The sequence below is a fragment of the Triticum aestivum genome, chromosome 7A (genome assembly GCF_018294505.1).
Source record: "Triticum aestivum cultivar Chinese Spring chromosome 7A, IWGSC CS RefSeq v2.1, whole genome shotgun sequence".
Classification (NCBI taxonomy): Eukaryota; Viridiplantae; Streptophyta; class Magnoliopsida; order Poales; family Poaceae; genus Triticum; species Triticum aestivum.
In genome coordinates this window covers 544,310,916-544,327,669 of record NC_057812.1, presented here as the reverse complement: position 1 = coordinate 544,327,669, position 16,754 = coordinate 544,310,916, and positions in this window count along the sequence as shown.

The following is a 16,754-nucleotide window of genomic DNA, read 5'->3' as shown; positions in this document are numbered from 1 at the left end:
CATGCCTTTCCGCTCACCGGCTCCTGTCCGCTGCGCCTGGCAGCGCTCGCCTGGGCCACCCCTTGCCACGCCCAGCCCCTCACCGCTGCCGCCCTAGAACCCCCTTTGCTCGCCGTGGCCTACACCTCTGCCGGCCCCGCCTCGCTATGCCGTCGTGCTCCGGTGGCCTCGCCCCGTCGCCCTTGGTTGGGCTCGGCCCCGAGCGGGTGGCGCCCGTCACCGCTAACTCAGCGCCCGTTAACCACCCCCTGTGCCTATGACAGACGGGGCCCACGCCAAAAATGATTAAAAAAATAAAAAGATGATAATAATAAAAAAAATTAAATTAAAATTAAAAATAAATGAATAATAATTAAATTAATCAATTAATTAATTAAGTTAATTAATCATGTTTAATTAACCTAATTAACTAGTTAGCTTAATTAAACCCTAATTAGTTAAACAGTCAATGACGAACGGGACCCACCTGTCAGGTTGACCAAGTCAACTACTGATGTCATGCTGACGTCATGATGACGTCAGCAGACACTATTCTGGATAATGTTGATTAAATTAATTAAATAAATTCTAAAAATGATTTAAACTTTAGAAAATCAATATAAAATAAATCGTAGCCCGGTTGGAAAAACTTTATACATGAAAGTTGCTCAGAACGACGAGACGAAGTCGGATACGCAGCCCGTTCGTCCGCCACGTGTCCCTAGCATAGTGAACCTGCAACATTTCACCTCCGGTTCATCTGTCCGAAAACGCGAAGCACCGGGGATATTTTCCCGGATGTTATCCCCCTTCACCGGTATCACCTAATACCGCGTTAGGGCACCCCTAGCACCGTTACTTGTCTTGTCATGCATCGTTATGCATCTGTTTGCATTATATTCATTGTTTCTTCCCCCCTCTTCTTCCGCTAGACACCGAGACCGACGCCGCTGCTACCCAGTACGACTACGGAGTTGACGACCCCTCTCTCTTGCCAGAGCAACCAGGCAAGCCCCCCCCTTTTGATCACCAGATATCGCCTACTCTTCTCTATACTGCTTGCATTAGAGTAGCGTAGCATGTTACTGCTTCCCGTTAATCCTATACTGATGCATAGCCTGTCCTTGCTACTACTGTTGTTACCTTTACCTACAATCCTAATGCTTAGTATAGGATGCCAGTTTATCATCAGTGGCCCTACATCCTTGTCCGTCTGCCATGCTATACTATCGGGCCGTGATCACTCGGGAGGTGATCACGGGTATATACTATATACTTTATACATGATACATGTGGTGACCAAAGACGGGTCGGCTTGAGGAGCACCCGCGAGTGGAGTTTTGAGGCGGAGCGGCAGGGCAGGTTCCGACCACCTAGGAGAGAGGTGGGCCTGGCCCTGTTCGGCGTTCGCGGATACTTAACACGCTTAACGAGATCTGGGTATTTGATCTGAGTTTGGCCATTTGGTCTATACGCACTAACCATCTACGCGGGAGTAGTTATGGGTATCCCGGCGTCGTGGTATCAGCCGAAGCCTTCCTGACGTCAGCGACGGAGCGGCGCGCGCTGGATTGGACTGGAACGCCACTAGGCTAGGTCTGCTTCCGGCCGCCCACGCAACGTGCAGGTGTGCTAAGGGCGATGGGCCCAGACCCCTGGGCGCTTAGGTTTAGACCGGCGTGCTGACCTCTCTGTTGGTCTAGGTGGGGCTGCGACGTGTTGATCTTCCGAGGCCGGGCATGACCCAGGAAAGTGTGTCCGGCCAAATGGGATCGAGCGTGTTGGGGTATGTGGTGCACCCATGCAGGGAAGTTAATCTATTCGAATAGCCGTGATCTTCGGTAACAGGACGACTTGGAGTTGTATCTTGACCTTATGACAACTAGAACCGGATACTTAATAAAACACACCCTTCCAAGTGCCAGATACAACCGGTGGTCGCTCTCTCACAGGGCGACGAGGGGAGGATCATCGGTTAGGATTATGCTATACGATGCTGCTTGGAGGACTTCAGTCTACTCTCTTCTACATGCTGCAAGACGGAGGCTGCCAGAAGCGTAGTCTTCGAAAGGACTAGCTATCCCCCTCTTATTCCGGCTTTCTGCAGTCCAGCCCACATATAATAGCCTTATTCCAGTTGATACCAATGCATACATATGTAGTGTAGCTCCTTGCTTGCGAGTACTTTGGATGAGTACTCACGGTTGCTTTCTCCCCCTTTTTTCCCCCTTTCCTTTCTTCCTGGTTGTCGCAACCAGATGTTGGAGCCCAGGAGCCAGACGCCACCGTCGACGACGACTCCTACTACACCGGAGGTGCCTACTACTACGTGATGCCCGCTGACGACGACCAGGAGTAGTTAGGAGGATCCCAGGCAGGAGGCCTGCGCCTCTTTCGATCTGTATCCCAGTTTGTGCTAGCCTTCTTAAGGCAAACTTGTTTAACTTATGTCTGTACTCAGATATTGTTGCTTCCGCTGACTCGTCTAGGATCGAGCTCTTGTATTCGAGCCCTCGAGGCCCCTGGCTTGTAATATGATGCTTGTACGACTTATTTTATTTGTAGAGTTGTGTTGTGATATCTTCCCGTGAGTCCCTGATCTTGATCGTACACGTTTGCGTGTATGATTAGTGTACGATTGAATCGGGGGCGTCACACTCCCCCTCCTGTACAATCGACCGGGCGCCCGCCCGAGGTGTCCCCGTCCGACCAGCTTGCCGGCGCCGCCCTGATGGGATAAGGGAAACGCCTCGGGCACACCTCCCCCTCACTTCCCCCCACTCCCCTCTCCTCCTCGCTAGGCCTCTCTCCCCCTCCTCTAGATCTGCAGTGCCATGCCGGCCAAGGCGTAGCCGTCGCCGCGGCCTCGCCGTGCGCATGGCCACCAGCGACCGCCCTTCGTCCGCCCGCGTCCAAGAGCCTCCCCACCCCCCGTCCTCGACCACGACGACCGCGACCACGCCACCGACCTTGGAGCCCCTCTGCCTCGCCGGATCGCCACCTTCATCTTCTTCGGTCGTCACCATCACCGTCCACTCCGGCCACCCCCTGTCGCTACTAAGCTGTCACCGGCCTCCTTCTGCCACAAGGTATGCTACCCGTCGAGCCCCTCTACCCCTCTCCTTTGTTTGTACGCATAGGTCGCCGCCCCACCTCCCCTGCCCGGAGCTGCGCCCGTGTTGCCCGAGCAAGCGCTCACCGTGGCTTGGATCGCGCTCGCCGCGCGTTCCGCCTACCCTCTGGCCACTCCCTCGACCGCGCCCTACACGCCCCACGACCGCGTGCCTTAAGCTTCGCCATCAAGAAGGGGGTGCGGGAATGGGGATCGGGATTCATGGATTTGGAGGTTGCCGGCGAAGCTTAAGGAGGAAGACTTAAATAGACCCAGATATTTTTATCGCAAACGGTTCTTACAAAACAACTGTGTGTGATGATGTAGATATTTTTTTATTAGCTGTGAAAGACAAATTTGGAGTGAAGTGGCAACGGATGATGTTTTAAATGTACGAGAAAATTTGTAGTACTAATACAACTGTCATGTCAAATTTTGGAAAATTTCAGGGGTCATTTGACCTTTTAAGACATTTAAGTGATTTTCTAGCTATTTAATGACTGTAATTGAAATTTGAACTACATGTACATGCAACAGCTTACCATAACAGTTTGAAAAGTCATATTTTGTGTACTTGTGTGCGATTTAATTCCATGTGCAGTAAATTAAAAGGAATTTTCAAACATATTGGTCTAACGCTATGACACAATTAAGCATGGAGTGCCATGGCATTTAAATTTCAAAAAAATAAAAAAATATTAGAAACACATGAAACCTTGGTTGATGTAACGTCATGCCACCAAGATGATGTGGTAAAAAAATTGGCATGTGTGACGAAAGTTTGGACACACACCCGTCACAAACCGGAGCAACTCACTAGAAGGCTCATGGTTTCGAGAGGAAACAATGCATGTTTGATGACGAACGAGAGATAGCTTCCACTAACGGCCTTCAAATTTTTCTACGTGCAACATGCACTAATACAACTGTCATGTCAAATTTGGAAAATTTCAGGGGTCATTTGACCTTTTGAAGACATTTAAGTGATTTTCTAACCATTTAATGACCGTAATTCAAATTTGAGCTACATCTACATGCAACGGCTAACCATAACGGTTTGAAAAATTATATTTGTGTACTTGTGTGCGAGTTAATTCCATGTGCAGTAAATTAGAAGGAATTTTCAAACATATTGCTCTCACGGTGTGGACACATGCATATGTAAGCATGGAGTGCCATGGCATTTTAATTCCAAAAAATAAAAAAATCAGAAAAACATGAAACCTTGCTTGATGTAATGTCAAGCCACCAAGATGATGTGGTAAAACATTTGGCATGTGTGACGAAAGTTTGGACACACACCCCTCACAAACCAGAGCAACTCACTAGAAGGCTTGTGGTTCCGAGAGGGAACAATGCATGTTTGATGACGAACAGGAGATAGCTTCCTCTTATGGCCTTCAATTTTTTTCTACGTTTAACATGCACTACTACAACTGTCATGTGAAATTTTGGAAAATTCTAGGGATCATTTGACCTTTTAAAGACATTTAAGTGATTTTCTAGCCATTTAATGATCGTAATTCAAATTTGAACTACATCTACATGCAACGGCTAACCATAACGGTTTGAAAAACTATATTTTTGCGTACTTGTGTGCGAGTTAAAAAAATCATCAGACGATGTAAATATCTGGTGTTGAAAAAAGAGAATGTAAAGATCTGGCAAGACAACCACCCCCACACGATTGGCACTCTATCTCACGGGTCAAGGTATGGTAGGTGAGTGGCGGGGGGTCAATCAGACACGGTTCTGTATTGGAAACCGTCAGCTATGATGTTCACACATAGATTTTGCAGCGGGAATCATGTGTAATTCAATCTACAGTACTCGTAAATTTCGGCGACCGGTGTGTGTATTGTTCCTGTCGATCTAGATTTCGACCGCCAATAAATACTACCTTGCTCATGTCGTCTCGCCTGCATTCTCATCTACATCCTCCCCTCGCTCGCCCTCTCTCTCTCTGTCTCAAATCTCTGCCATGGCGCCGCTGCTACCTCTTGAGCACTGCGTTGGTTTTCCCTTGAAGAGGAAAGGGTGGTGCAGTAAAGCAGCGTAAGTATTTCCCTCAGTTTTTGAGAACCAAGGTATCAATCCAGTAGGAGACCACGCGCGAGTCACCTCGTACCTACACAAACAAATAAGAACCTCGCAACCAACGCGATAAAGGGGTTGTCAATCCCTTCACGGCCACTTGCAAGGGTGAGATCTGATAGAGATGATAATAATAAGATAAGTATTTTTGGTATTTTTATGATATAGATTGAAAGTAAAGATTGCAAAATAAAATAGATTGGAAACTTGTATGATGGAAAGTAGACCCGGGGGCCATAGGTTTCACTAGTGGCTTCTCTCAAGATAGCATAAGTATTACGGTGGGTGAACAAATTACTATCGAGCAATTGATAGAAAAGTGAATAATTATGAGAATATCTAGGTATGATCATGTATATAGGCATCACGTCGGTGACAAGTAGACCGACTCCTGCCTGCATCTACTACTATTACTCCACACATAGACCGCTATCCAGCATGCATCTAGAATATTAAGTTCATAATAACAGAGTAACGCCTTAAGCAAGATGACATGATGTAGAGGGATAAACTCATGCGATATGATGTAAACCCCATCTTTTTATCCTCGATGGCAACAATACAATACGTGTCGTTTCCCTTTCTGTCACTGGGATCGAGCACCGCAAGATTGAACCCAAAGCTAAGCACTTCTCCCATTGCACTACTAGGAAAAGGCCTACTAGTGGCGCACCTGTTTTGCCTACTAATGGCGCACTACAGGTGCGCCACTAGCACCACGCCATTAGAATTTTTTACTAATGGCGCACCATGCAGTGCGCCATTAGCATAGCCCACGGTGTGCCATTAGTATGCCTCGCAGGGGGCCATATTTACCCATGTGCTTTGGCATACTAATGGCGCACTAGTGCATGATGCGCCAGAGTCCTTTTTGCAGTGCACCATTAGTGTTCTGAGTGGTGCGCCACTAGTATGAATATTAGGGATTTTTTTATTTTCTAATATTTTCACAGGTTACAAAATATATTATTGGACAGAATATAGAGAGCACAACATATAAACAGCAGATTTATCGAATACAATAGAAGATTAGTCTCCGAATACAATTCATCATATTAGTCTCCGAATTTAAAATACCAAACAAAGTTAGAACATTACAAGTCTCGAAACCGCGAGTAGCGAGTTTGTCTTCACACTACAAGTCGATATCGATCATCTAAACTACCATCACATAGAAGAGAGCTGCGGTCATCACGATGAGCATCATCGTGATGAAACTGGTCTTCATCCGGTTCCTCCTCCGCTCCCTCCTCTCTCCCGCTAGATAGCGTGTGTATCTAACTTTTGCCTCCGCCCTAATGGTGTACCCTTTGTAACTGTTACCGCTGAAATGGTGAACCTGTCTCCGACACTCCTCCCACTCGTCGTAGACTCCAGGAACCTTACCCTTGTACACGACATACGACGGCATCTCTATGCACTAGCCAAACAAAACGTTAGTAGCAATTCACAGACAATACATAAGCAATATATAAGTATGCAACAAAAGGATCGGAAGAGAAAAGCAACACATTAATAGCATGATTCATGGTCCTACTAATAAATAGCATCGATTACATCTAAGTTGAATGACTGTCCAAACCAAAGAGACATACAAGTTCATTAAAGTTTAATTACAACATGAGCCAATCGATGTTTCAGAACTACACATAGCATCACTACTTTCGACTCGACTTAGGGACCGGAGCATGGATGAAGCCGCCGTCTCTCATGATGGTCATGAAATCGCAGGCATTGTCAGCCTGCATTTGTAGCGTTGTGTCTATCTCACTGTTGGACGGTTGATATCTAAGGTAGAACTGCCCCGAGGTACGAAGGACATCTTGATGGATGATTTCTGCAAACTCCGACTGGATGCGAAAGAATTCTTCTCTGATGTCCATGTCCTGGATTGCCGACAATCTTGCGGCCCAATCTTTGAGATTATTTGGTAGCAGAAGGTGATTATGGTCCCGTACGATCGCCAGCATGTGATGGAGGGCGTAGTAGGCATCCTTATGACCGCCAGGCGGCTGCTTGACGCAGGGGAACATCGTAGTGTGGGCGAACACGTGCTTGTCGTACCTACGAACTGGCCTGTGAAGGTGCCTCCAGATCTGGCATAGCTGGGGAGAACATCATCAAGAACTTTCTTGAAATTTGTGTAGTCTTTCTTCGACTGACGGTCCGAGCCGAAATACGTGGCCATGGAATATTTCGGGCTTAAGAGGATGAGTGTGCAATGTGTGTCACTGCACAAAACACGGAATGTTAGAAAAAAAGAATGATCGAAATCTAAGAAATCATATCTTACGGGGCGGTGAGGGGATGACTTACTCGGGAAAGTAAGGCACGAGGAAGTTATCCTTATCTGGGTTTGCCAGAATGACGCCTTCGAGGTAAGAACTCGCGACTTGCCGGTCCCCAGCGCTGCCCAAGATCTTGGCACACATGTGGAAGGGGTCGACTATCACGATGTCCGGGTCTTGTCTCTAATGATCCGCATCTCCATACTCAGCGAAAATAGCCGAACGAAGGTGTAGTGTAGTGGATGAAGGTTAAACATAGTGAAGATGTCATCAAACCGCAGGACGATCGTACCCCCGATGGCGTTATCCACAAAGCCCTTGCCCTCTAGCACGACGGTGCAGCTGAAGGCCTTGAGCAGCCTGGCTGTGTCGTGGTGGTGGGCGTAGGAGCGGGGTAGGCCGTCGGCGGCGAGGACCTAGAGGGCGATTGAGGAGTGGAGGGAAGGAGCGGGGCAGGCCATCGGCGGCGAGGACCGAGATGGCGAGGTGGGGCGCGGGGGTCGTCGGAGCGTCGGAAGGAGGGGGCATGAGGGTGTGGCGAGGGGGAGTGGATCTGGCGAGGGAGGGACGAAGGGATCGGGCGACTAGCTATAGGGGGGAATATTACTAATGGCGCACCCCCTGGCGGTGCGCCATTAGAATGTTTTTTATAGCAATGGCGCACCCCCGGGACAGTGCACCATAAGTAATCTTTTTTTTAGATAGCAATGGCGCACCGGCCAGCGGTGCGCCATAAGTAATTTTTTTTTTATTTTTTTTGTTGCATCTAATAATTTTTAGAAAATGAATATGAATATGAAACAGTAACAATTTTTTATAAAAACAGTAATAATTTTTATAAATATATTATCAAATTTGTTATTTGAAAATATTTATGAATATAAAAAATATCATCAAATTTGTTATTTGAAAATATAATCAAATTTGTTTTTTTATTTTTAGTTGCATTCATTTGTGACGGTGGAGCGGGGCAGGGTGCGGCGGGTCGTCGGCGGCGGTGGAGCGCGGGAGGGTGCGGGAGTGCTCAGCGGCGAGGGGGATCTGGCGAGGGGGGATAGCGATCGAGACGGAGGGGGATCGAGATCGAGTGTCCTCATGAATATCCAATATTTTTTCATATTGAATATGAAAAAATATCATCAAATTTGAAAAAATATTCATGAATTCAAAAAGTGCCCATGAAATTTAAAAATATTCATGAGTTCAAAAAGTGCCCATGAAATACAATCGAGAAATGAAGGCTACAATTTAAATACAATCGATCTTAGCTAGCTATCTGTTCACAATCTTCTTGCCCTTCTTTTTCGCAAATGGAGTTCTTCTGTGGAACGGACGTCCTTTAGGTAGGGTGGTCCTGCTTCTTCTTGTGGTGTATGCTGCTACTTCATCGTCGTCGTCATGTTCCATCTTCGGGTCGCCGTACTTGTTGAAGTCTTGCTCATTGGCGACTCCATCAATTCCGATGATCTTCCTTTTGCCTCTCCTCACGACAACACGACTGGGCTTTGACGGGTCGGTAATGAAGAAGCATTGGTCCACTTGGGAAGCCAGTACCCATGGCTCATTTTTCGCGGTGACGTTTGTGCCCGCGGTCTTGGATTTGGCTTCGGGTATAACCATGGTGGTGAAATAACGGTCTTCTTTTAGGACGCTCTTGGCCCATCTTACACGGAACATCGGGACCTTCTCTCCAGCGTAGCTCAGCTCCCAGATCTCCTCGATCCTTCTGTAGTATCTGTCCTTGTCGTTACCGGTGTAGGATTCCATCATTATCCCGGAGTTTTGATAACCATCGCTCTTCATGTCCTTGTCCTCGGTGTAGAATGTGTAGACGTTGATATCGTACGCCTCATAGGTCATCAGGTTGTGCTCGGCGCCCTATGACAAGGCGAATATGAGTTGTTCTGCCACAGAAGAATCCTCATGTAAAGGGTACGACAGAAGCTTCTACTTGAACCAACGCGTGAAACATGAGTTGTGCTCTTTGATTATATCTCCGTCCGTCCTCTGTTGGCCTCGGTCATTGTACGTCTTCTCAATAAAGGTTTTGTGCTCTACCACCCAAGGATCGACCACGTCTATGTGTTGTAGCGCGACTAGGTTTGCTCTTTCAAAGTCGGCGAGTCGACCCTTGAAGTCGACATGCATTTCGCGGCGACCCTCGCAGTGACCCCATCCAGCGAGCCTGCCGAGGTGCCTGTTGACGGGCAGACCAACGGGGTTCTCGATGCCTAGATAATTCGTGCAGTAGGAGATGCACTCTTCAGTCAGAAAGCCCTTGGCTATGCTTCCCTCTAGACGTGACATGTTGGGAACGTATACTTTGATGAAACCATTCATCCTTTCGAACGGCATCATGCTGTGCAGGAACGTCGGCCCGAGTTGGATGATATCCTCCACGATATGGACCAGCATATGCACCATAACGTCGAAGAATGCGGGCGGGAAGTACATCTCAAGCTCGCATAGTATCACCATGATCTCTTCCTGTAGCCTTCTGAGTTGCCTCACGCCAACCGACTTCCGAGAGATGACGTCGAAAAAGTTGCATAGGCCAAATAGCATTTCACGGATGTGCACGTCCATGATCCCACAGATTGCAACTAGAAGTATCTGTGTTATCAGCACGTGACAGTCATGAGACTTCATCCCACTGAACTTCTGCTTCGCTGGGTCTAGGTATCTGCTTATCTTCCCCGCGTAACTGTAAGGAAGTTTTACTCCTACGAGGCAGGTGAAAAACTGCTCGATCTCCTCTTGACTTAGAGTGAAGCATGCGGGAGGGTAGTCATTTCCGGTCTTCTTGGCCTTTTTGCCTTTGCGACGACTTTCCGTGTCCTGCTTCGCCTCATCATCATCATCATTAGCATGAAGCTCCTCCCTGATGCCCATTGATTTCAAGTCTGCCCTTTCTTTCGACCCATCTTTGGTCCTCTCTGGCATGTTGAGCAGGGTACCAAGAAGACTCTCGCACATGTTCTTCGTGATATGCATGACATCAAGGCTGTGAGGCACACGATAGATGTTCCAGTACAGCAAGTCCCAGAAAACAGACCTCGTTTTCCATACCTTCAGCAGCTGCTCTGGTGCCTTTCGCTTCTTTCCCAGCTCTGGCGCCTTTTGCTTCTTTCCCGGCAGTGGGCAATCTTTCCAATTTTTCAACAGCTCATCTATTTCCTCACCGCTCCTCGTACGCGGGCGTCTTCGGGGTTCGGTTTCACCATCGAACAGATCCTTGCGTTTTCTCCATGGGTCATCATCGCGAAGCCACCTTCGATGTCCCATGAACACGGTTTTCGAAGACCCGGGATCTCTATCTAGCTGGAGATATGTTGTGTCATCCATGCACCTGACGCATCCAGAAAATACGTGGACCACCTGCCCCGCGAGATATCCGTAACCGAGATAGTCGTGCACCATCGTGAGCAGTGCAGCTCTCATAGGGAAATATTCTTTCTCTGCGGCATCCCACGTATTGGCTGGTGTTTTCCACGGCGTGTCTAGCTCCTCTTTCAGCAGCCCCAGATACAGATTGATGTCGTTCCCTGGTTGTTTCGGCCCTTCAATTAGCATACTCATGTGAATGTACTTCCTCTTCATGCACAACCAGGGGGAAGCTTGTACATCCACACAAACACAGGCCAGGTGCTATGTGTGCTTCTCTGGCTGCCAAATGGATTGACTCCATCGGTGCTCGCGCCAAGCACGATGTTCCTTGGATCGTCCCCAAATTCTGGGTGTTTGAAGTTCAACGCTTTCCACTGGCTCGCATCCTTAGGGTGACTCAGCATCTTGTCTTTTTTATTTATCTCCAGATCATTTCCGTCATCTTCTTGCTTCTTCTCCTCCCTATCCGCGTGCCAACGTAGTAGCTTTGCTAGCTTATGGTCCGTGAAATACCGCTGCAGACGAGGAGTGATCGAAAAGTACCACACAACTTTTCGAGGAGCTTTCTTCCTCTTCTTGTATCGAGTGACGCCGCACACCTGACATATGGTAGACTCCGCATGCTCGTCCCGATAAATGATGCAATTGTTCATGCACACATGGTATTTCACGTGCGGTAAATCCAGAGGACACACGATTTTCTTCGCCTCATCGAAACTGGTCGGGCACTTGTTGCCCTTGCGAAGACGTTCGTGCCAGAATGACATGTTCTTGTCGAAGCATGCGTCGGTCATTTTGTGTTTTACCTTCATCTCTAGAGCCATGAGCGTTACTTTCAGGCGGGTATCCTCGGGCCTGCATCCTTCATACAATGGAGTAACCGCGTCTATCTCCAGTTGATCCAGCTTGGCTTTCTCTCGGGCGGCAGCTCTTGTGTTATCCGTCTGCTTGAGAAGCAGCTCTTGAATATGAGGGTCCTGCACCCAGCCTCCATCGTCGTTTGCTCCGGCATATTCATCTTCATGATCATGCCCTTCGTGTTGATCTTCCTCATCATCATGTCTGGCATCTTCTACATGATGATTGTGTATAGCATCACCGTCGTGATCGTGTCCTGGAGATTCTTCGTCTTCTCACCCGCCATCACCGCGGTGGTTGTCTTTCTGCCCTTCCTCATTTCTTGCCCGGCCCCCATGGACGACTTCATAGTCATCTTCATCACCTTGCCACCGATAGCCATCAATGAAACCACGCAAGAGCAGGTGGTCCCGCACCTGCCCGGAATCCGGGTTCGCAATAAGGCTCTTCAGCTTGCATCTTCGACACAGACATCTTATCTCCGTCTCGTTCTTTTGAAGCATCTCGGCCTTCGCGGAGCTCAAAAACCTATTCACGATGCCGTCGGTCTTCGTGCGGACCATGGTCGCCTGCGGGGTAGAGCAAAACGATATTTTAGAACCAAGAAAAAAAATTGGCATGACTTTCCCTAAAAATAGGACCAAAAAGAATGCATAGTGCCAAAATTCTCACCGAAACAGAAATGAATCAACATTCTGGCAAAATATTGGCAACTATCGCATTTTCAAATACCGGCACCTGCAGACACAAACATATATGCAACACCACAAACATACATAGATCTAGCTAGGCCATAAAAAGTGCATGTGCACGTTGTTGGAGGAAGAAAAAAGTAGATCTACAACATAAAGATAGCTTTCCCCTTACTTACCTATCAAAAAAAAGGTAATTTAACCACTTAATTTGGATGAATCTATGGTGCAAATGAGGTGAGGAGGAGGAGGCAGCCGACACAAGCTTGGAGGAGGAGGTGGAGAGAATGAAGTGGGGAAAGTGAGTGTGTAGGTGTGGCTGTCCAAAATATCTAGCTGGTCCCAGGTTACTAATGGCGCACCAGCTTGAGGTGCGCCATTAGTAGTTTTGCAAAAAAAATATAGTAGTGGCGCACTGTGTGGCAGGTGCACCATTACTAGTTAAACTAGTAATGGCGCACTGTGCCCTGGTGCGCCATTAGTATTTTTGGAAAAAAACAATTTGTTACTAGTGGCGCACCATGTGTCTGGTGCGCCATTAGTGTCTATCACACTAATGGCGCACCAACTCATGGTGCGCCACTGATATATAGTAGTAGCGCACCACATGTCTGGTGCGCCATTAGTGGCCATATCATCTATAGCCCTTTTCCTAGTAGTGTTGCAAGAAAGATCAATCTAGTAGGCCAAACCAAACTGATAATTCGAAGACACTGGCAAAGATAAACCAATCATACATAAAAGAATTCAGAGAAGATTCAAATATTGTTCATAGATAAACTTGATCATAAACCCACAATTCATCGGATCTCGACAAACACACCGCAAAAGAAGATTACATCGAATAGATCTCCAAGAGAATCGAGGAGAACTTTGTATTGAGATCCAAAGAGAGAGAAGAAGCCATCTAGCTACTAGCTATGGACCCAATGGTCTGAGGTAAACTACCCACACATCATCGGAGGGGCCATGGAGTTGATGTAGAGGCCCTCCGTGATCGATGCCCCCTCCGGCGGAGCTCCGGAAAAGGCCCCAAGATGGGATCTATTGGGTACAAAAGGTTGTGGCGGTGGAAATAGGGTTTTGTGGTGCTCCTGGATGTTTGCGGGGTATATGAATATATATATAGGTCGAAGAAGTAGGTCGGCGGAGTAACAAGGGGCCCACGAGGGTGGAGGGTGCGCCCAGGGGGGTAGGCGCGCCCCCCTGCCTCGTGGCCTCCTCGTTGATTGCTTGATGTCCGCTCCAAGTCCTCTGGATCACGTTTGTTCCAAAAATCACGCTCCCGAAGGTTTCATTCCGTTTGGACTCCATTTAATATTCCTTTTCTGTGAAACACCGACATAGGCAAAAAAACAGCAATTTGGGCTGGGCCTCCGGTTAATAGGTTAGTCCCAAAAATAATACAAAAGTCTAAAATAAAGCCCGTTATAATCCAAAACAGATAATATAATAGCATGGAACAATCAAAAATTATAGATACGTTGGAGACGTATCAAGCATCCCCAAGCTTAATTCCTGCTCGTCCTCGAGTAGGTAAATGATAAAAACAGAATTTTTTATATGGAATGCTTCCTAACATATTTCTCAATGTAATTTTCTTTATTGTGGCATGAAGGTTCATATCCGAAAGATTCAAGATAAAAGTTTAATATTGACATAAAAATAATAATACTTCAAGCATACTAACTAAGCAATCATGTCTTCTCAAAATAACATGGCCAAAGAAAGTTCATCCCTACAAAATCATGTAGTTTGGTCATGCTCCATTTTCGTCACACAAGAATGCTCTCATCATGCACAACCCCGATGACAAGCCAAGCAATTGTTTCATACTTTAGTAATCTCAAACTTTTTTCAACTCTCACGCAATACATGAGCGTGAGCCATGGATATAGCACTATGGGTGGAATAGAATATAATGAAGGGGTTATGTGGAGAAGACAAAAAAGGAGAAAGTCTCACATCGACACGACTAATCAATGGGCTAGGGAGATGCCCATCAATTGATACCAATGCAAGGAGTTGGGATTGCCATGCAACGGATGCACTAGAGCTATAAATGTATGAAAGCTCAACAAAAGAAACTAAGTGGGTGTGCATCCAACTTGCTTGCTCACGAAGACCTAGGGCACTTGAGGAGGCCCATTGTGGGAATATACAAGCCAAGTTCTATAATGAAAAATTCCCACTAGTATATGAAAATGACTAAACAAGAGACTCTCTATCATAAAGATCACGGTGCTACTTTGAAGCACAAGTGTGGAAAAAGGATAGTAGCATTGCCCCCTTTTTTGGGGACCTTTTTTTTATTATTCTGCCTTTCTTTTTATGGGACAATGCTCTATTACTGATGATCATCACACTTCTATTTATTTACAACTCAATGATTACAACTCGATACCAGAACAAGATATGACTCTATATGAATGCCTCCGGCGGTGTACCGGGATGTGCAATGACTCATGAGTGACATGTATGAAAGAATTATGAATGGTGGCTTTTCCACAAATACGATGTCAACTACATGATCATGCAAGGCAATATGACAATGATGATGTGCGTCATAATAAACGGAACGGTGGAAAGTTGCATGGCAATATATCTCAGAATGGCTATGGAAATGCCATAATAGGTAGGTATGGTGGCTGTTTTGAGGAAGATATAAGGAGGTTTATGTGTGATAGAGCGTATTGTATCACGGGGTTTGGATGCACCGGCGAAGTTTGCACCAACTCTCAAGGTGAGAAAGGGCAATGCACAGTACCGAAGAGGCTAGCAATGATGGAAGGGTGAGAGTGCATATAATCCATGGACTCAACATTAGTCATAAAGAACTCACATACTTATTGCAAAAATCTACAAGTCATCAAAAATGAAGTGTTACGCGCATGCTCCTAGGGGGATAGATTGGTAGGAAAAGACCATCGCTCGTCCCCGACCGCCACTCATAAGGAAGACAATCAAATAACACCTCATGTTTCAAATTTGTTACACAATGTTTACCATACGTGCATGCTACGGGACTTGCAAACTTCAACACAAGTATTCCTAAAATTTACAACTACACAACTAGCACAACTTTCATATCACTATCTCCATATCTCAAAACAATCATCAGGTATCAAACTTCTCTTAGTATTCAATGCACTTATATGAAAGTTTTTATTATGCCTAAAAGCAAATTGCCGTGTTGTTCTAAAGGACTCTCAAAATAATATAAGTGAATCATGAGAGATCACTTATTTATATAAAATAAAACCACCACCGTGCTCTAAAAGATATAAGTGAAGTACTAGGGCAAAAACTACATAGCTCAAAAGATATAAGTGAAGCACATAGAGTATTCTAATAAATTCCAATTCATGTGTGTCTCTCTCAAAAGGTGTGTATATAAAGGATGATTGTGGTAAACTAAAAAGAAAAGACTCAAATCACACAAGACGCTCCAAGCAAAACACATATCATGTGGCGAGTAAAAATATAGCTCCAAGTAAAGTTACCGATGGACGAAGACGAAAGAGGGGATGCCTTCCGGGGCATCCCAAGCTTAGGATTTTTGGTGTCCTTGGATTTTACCTTGGGGTGCCTTGGGCATCCCCAATCTTAGGCTCTTGCCACTCCTTGTTCCATAATCCATCAAATCCTTACCCAAAACTTGACAACTTCACAACACAAAACTTAAAAGAAAATCTTCGTGAGCTCTGTTAGTAAAAGAAAACAAACCACCACTTCAAGGTACTGTAATAAACTCATTCTTTATTTATATTTATGTTAAACCTACTGTATTCCAACTTTTATATGGTTCATAAACTCTATTACTAGACATAGATTCATCAAAATAAGCAAACAACACACGAAAAACTGAATCTGTCAAAAACAGAACAGTCTGTAGTAATCTGTAGGTTTTGAATACTTCTGGAACCCCAAAAATTCTAAAATAAATTACTGGACGTGAGGAATTTATCTATTAATCATCTGAAAAAATAATTAACTAAATAGCACTCTTCAGTAAAAAAATGGCATCAATTCTCGCGAGCGCTAAAGTTTCTGTTTTTTACAGCAAGATCAAAAAGACTTTCCCACAGTCTTCCCAATGGTTCTACTTGGCACAAACACTAATTAAACACAAAAAACACAACCAAAACAGAGGCTAGATAAATTATTTATTACTAAACAGGAACAAAAATCAAGGAATAAAAAAATTGGGTTGCCTCCCAACAAGCGCTATCCTTTAACGCCCTTAGCTAGGCATAAAAGCAAGGATAGATCTAAGTATTGTCATCTTTGATATGCAATCCATAAGTGGATCTCATAATAGATTCATAAGGTAATTTAATTTTA